Genomic DNA, 4,997 nt, shown 5'->3' with positions numbered 1-4,997 from the left:
GCCACGGCACTCTACCCAGGGGGACAGCTTGAGGCTCTGTCTCAAAAAAACCCTAAAAACCTGCAGTGGGCATGTTGCCCCACCCAACAAAATACAGTTAAGGAAGAAAGGGTAGTTAATTAACAGCTTTTGCAACAGTCTTACCAGCATATATCTAGGAATGAATTTGTTATCACATCTAAATCTTCAAGTTTAAAATATGTTCTATTATACCTGTAGTTGTTGCTTTGGTTATATTTATTCTGGTTATATTTGGTTATATTTATTTTCATAAATGTCTTCTACATAATTTGATTTTTTGCATTGTGATTCTGACCTCCACTATTCCTAAGAGACTTTAAAATTCCAACATTTAGTCCGGCGAGGTGGTTCACACCTATAATTCTGGCACTCTGGGAGGCTAAGGTGGGTGGACTTGAGCTCATGAGTTCATGAGTTTGAGGCCAGCCTGAACAAAAGCGAGACCACCTTCTCTCGGTGGTCTCAGTAGAAAAACTGAGGCAAGAGGCTCACTTGAGCCCAAGAGTTGGAGGTTGCTGTGAACTATGATGCCACGGCACTCTCCCTAAGGTGACAGCTTGAGACTCTGTCTCAAAAAAAAAAATTCTATATTTAGGTTCTTTTAAATATGTATTTTTTCATTTAGCTCCTTTTTAATGTTCTGCTTCTTAGCCTTATTTATTTACGTCCTTTGTATTTCAGACTCCTTATCATTCTTTTATTTTTCATATCACAAAGAAGAATTTTCAAGGAAAAATGTAAATATAAAGACAATGGATCCAGCCCGGGCCGCCAAACAACAATAATAATGGCTGCAACCAAAAAAAAAAAATATAGCCGGGCGTTGTGGCGGGCGCTTGTGGTCCCAGCTACTTGAGAGGCTGAGGCAGGAGACTCGCTTGAGCCCAGGAGTTGGAGGTTGCTGTGAGCTGTGATGCCATAGCACTCTACCCAGGGGGACAGCTTGAGGCTCTGTCTCAAAAAAAAAAAAAAAAGACAATGGAAATAATATAACATTATGCCCACTACCTGGAGCTCATAATCATTAATATTTTGTTATATTTGTTTTGCTGGCTTAAAATCCAACCACCCCACCTTAACTCCGGCATTCCCAGGCACTTTACTACGCTCCACTGTCCTTTCCCACAGCACCTGCCGCCTCTTAGCGTAACTCACAGTGTCCTTATATTTTACATCTATTTCCCTACTTCTGGCACATAAGGTCCTCAAGAGCAGGATCTCTGATTTGTTCACTGATGATTCTCAGTACCTAGAACACTGCCTAGAACGTAGTAGACACTCAGTAAATATTTATTGAATTAAAAAATGAAGGAGCATTGCATTTTTTAGATATATTCAGGCTGACATATACACTTAGTGCCTTCCTTTTAACCGCTACACACCCCTCCATTATCAGCAAAATAATAAACACAGCTCACATTAAGTGCTTAATGAGTGCTAAGCACTATTCTGACAGCTGTACGTTCCCAGGTAATGCTCAAAGAGATGGGGAGGTAAGTACTGTTAGTAACCCCCATGTTACAGATGAAGAAATTAAGACCAATGAGTGGTACTGTGGGTTGAAAATCTTGGCACGGCCCCATATTAAACTGCTATGCTTGATCAAAAACAAACCACACTTTTTTCTCTCGTGATATTTAGGTGCTTTGCAGTTTTCCCTGTCATAAACGAGTTTCCATTCATTACGCTTATCTCTTGTGCCTGTGTGGGCATATCCCAGGGATACTGAACTCAATGGAACAGCTATGGAATCCTTCAGGTTTTTGAGAGAACAGAACAGAACAGATGCTACCTGAAATGCCTTATTCCCTTCGGAAAAATTTTTCCGCTGCTAGAATATATGTTCCATGAAGACCCAGGAGATGCTCAGTAAATCCTTGGCAAAATGTTTAGATGGTTCTTGCACGTGATGCCCTCTTGCCCTAATTATGTAAACTCTCTTATGGGGGGAATTTTTATCTACGCATCTTTGTACAATGAAAAATTTACCCAAACCTCAAATTTACCCCCTAAAGGAGATGGGAGGAAAGGATTCTTCTTGAATTTTCTCTGCATGCCACTGGAATTCTCCTCCAAGACTTTAAAGTGGGAGGCAGGAAATAGGTTCTATGGCCCAGAAGCCTGAGACCAGGGAAGGAGCCAAGGATACAGATGACGTGGGCAGCCTCCCTGAGGCCTGATGCAGCCTGACCTTTGTGGCTGAGCTCTGCTCTTGGAGAGTCAGACCTCAATCACTGCCAGCCTCACGTGTCACCAAGGCACAGTGGTTTAAGGGGACGCCAGTGAATCATTCCTGACCTAATCTACTCTCTCTTACCTTTACCCCTCACCTGCCTCAAAGTAGATCAATGTTTATAAGATGCAAAGCCAGACTCCCAGACAGCCCTCATTTTCATTGGTCAATGCGGTCCCACTTACTCCATGGATCAGAAATTCCTCTCAGGGCCTTGCATGTGAACAGCGCCCCTCTGTGGAATCCGGCCACAGAGCAGGTTTCACCTGCAATTGTGTTGGGTTGGTCAATTCATCATGCTCAGACCTGGGAAGGAACCAGGGACACCCACCTCAGTACTAACTTTTTAAAATGTCTTTTCCAAAAATGTCATAGGCCAGTTACAGATGACAGAAGAGGCTATAGCTGTGTAGGAAAACTGTCACTTTGGGCTCTCTTGACTGGTACTTGAATGGGAAAGCAGCTGCTGCTTTGATCCTAATTTTTAAATTCCTTCTTAGTGTAACTGTTAGGTAAAGGAGCTGACACAGCAAACATTTTCACATGTAAAAAGTCGGAATCATCTTCTTGTGTACTGCATTGAAGAGAACTTGGGAATGAGTGGCTCTCTTCCTTCTTTTTCTTTTTTTCTCATCTGTTCTCCACATCCCATTCATTCTTCTGCACTTCTCTTTATGTGAATAATCTCTTTGGTTGTGATCTTTACTTAAGGGCCATGCTGACATCTAAGCTTCCGTCTCTCAGGAGGCTTCTCCTATCGCCTTTTGTTAACAAACCATGCATCAGATGTTTAGTGCGTGCCTATTACGTGCCAGGCCTTCTTTTAGGAGTCGGACTGAATACAATTCCTGATTTCATGGAACTTACATCATATCTCATGAAGCTTATGTTCTAGTAAAAGAAACTGATAATAAATAAGTTTATGTCAGGTGATGCCAATGCCAGAAAGAAAAAAAAGCCAAGGTACAAGGCAAAGAACAGTGTGAGGCCCTACTGCAGGTCAAGAGAAAGCCCCACTCGGACCTATACCCTCAGAACGTGTGGGAAGAAAACACTGGGAGACCCTCACTACACCGTTCTACTTCAACAGGACTCCTTACTGACTGTGAAAAGCGGACAGACACGTGTTTGTCCATAAACATCACTGATGTAAGACACCTCCGCTTATTATGAAATCTCCTGGGTTTCAGAGTCACATGTGTGATTCTCTGATAGTAATGTCTGTATCTACAAAATAAAAATGACATCCTGGGATTACTGTGAAGATCCAATCAGCCAGTGTCTATAAAGTGCCAGGCACACGGTCAGCACCCAATCAGCATGTGCCTGTTTTTCTCTCTCCATTTCTCCCTTCCCCTTCCCCAGACTCTTACCTTGACAAAAACCAGATAGCCTTCTCCCCAAGCCATACCCACGATCTGACAGAGAGCCTCATGAAGGAACAATCAGAATTTAGACTCACTTTTCTTTAGTATACTACTTCCTCAATCCCAGAGAACCTAGGCATCTTTATTTTATTTTATTTATTTTTTTGCAATTTGTGGCCAGGGTCAGGTTTGAACCCGCCACCTCTGGTATAGGGGGCCAGTGCCCTACTTCTTTGAGCCACAGGCACCACCCTAGGCATCTTTAGATAACTTGAAGTGCTAAAAAGTAATTTCTTACTGGATTCATCTAGTCTGAACAGCCTTAGACAGGTGCCATCACGCAGAGAAAAAGGCTCATTGAAATGCCAAGGAACTGGCTTGGCACCTGTAACTCAAGCGGCTAAGGCACCAGCCACATACACCTGAGCTGGCAGGTTTGAATCCAGCCTGGGCCCACTAAACAACAATGACAGCTGCAACCAAAAATAAATAAATAAATGAATATTATATATATATATTTTAAATATAATATACTTTAAAAAAAGAAAGAAATGCCAAGGAACTAAGGCATTATACTAAGTTAGAAACATCCTCTCAGGTGAACTGATGAGGAAGAGGCCTTGGATACCCTTAGGAGTTGGGAGTTGACTCCAACATCTCTCTCCAATTCATCATAATCAGTATAAATATGAATACCTAAAAATCTAAATTTCCTCTTCTCCCATTACCCCCAATAGACAACGTTAATAAAGAAAATAAATTTCCTGGTGAGTAGTAGTTTGTTTGTTTGAGACAGAGTCTCAAGCTGTTGCCCCGGCTAGAGTGCCATGGCATCACAGCTCACAGCAACCTCAAACTCTCAGGCTTAAGTGATTCTCTTGCCTCAGCCTCCCAAGTAGATGGGACCACAGGTGCCTGCCACAATACCTGGCTATTTTTCTTTTGTTGCAGTTGTCTTTGTTGTTTTAGCTGGCCCAGGCCAGGTTCAAACCCACCAGTCTTGGTGTATGTGGCTGGCGCCCTACCACTGAGCTATGGGTGCTGCCCAGTAGTATTTTTTATATTAGGAGAAACATATCATTAATATTTACAAATAACAATAAAATGGAGCTTCCTTACCATGACAGTTGAAATCCAGGTTACATTAGTAGCCCCCTTAATAGGGCCTGTAGGTGTTTTACTGAAAAGATTGAAACCAAACTCCCTGCCTTTTCACCAGGTCACTCCCCATTTTTCTTCCTTTGGGCTTGAAGAAAAATCTCTGGATTAGGAATAAGGGGAATTCATCCCTATGACCTTAATCAAGATGTTTAACTTCTCAGAGCTTAGTGTCTTAAGCTTGGACAGATGAACTCTTTTTTTTTTTTTTTTTTTTT

General features: G+C 42.1%; 1 protein-coding gene and 1 non-coding gene across 4 annotated transcripts in view; both read right to left on the bottom strand.

Annotated features, from left to right (window-relative positions):
- N4BP2L1 (NEDD4 binding protein 2 like 1) overlaps positions 1-4,997 on the bottom strand; it is a 28,928-nt gene that overhangs the window by 16,830 nt on the left and 7,101 nt on the right. The window lies entirely within an intron of this gene.
- LOC111727735 lies at positions 2,604-2,735 on the bottom strand. The gene has a single exon (XR_002775209.1). It is a non-coding gene; the product is annotated as a small nucleolar RNA SNORA16B/SNORA16A family (small nucleolar RNA).

This window comes from Otolemur garnettii, unplaced genomic scaffold (assembly GCF_000181295.1).
Source record: "Otolemur garnettii isolate 467f Iridium unplaced genomic scaffold, OtoGar3 scaffold00120, whole genome shotgun sequence".
NCBI lineage: Eukaryota > Metazoa > Chordata > Mammalia > Primates > Galagidae > Otolemur > Otolemur garnettii.
The sequence above is the reverse complement of the archived record's forward strand: the minus strand, read 5'-3'. Positions and strand labels throughout refer to the sequence as shown.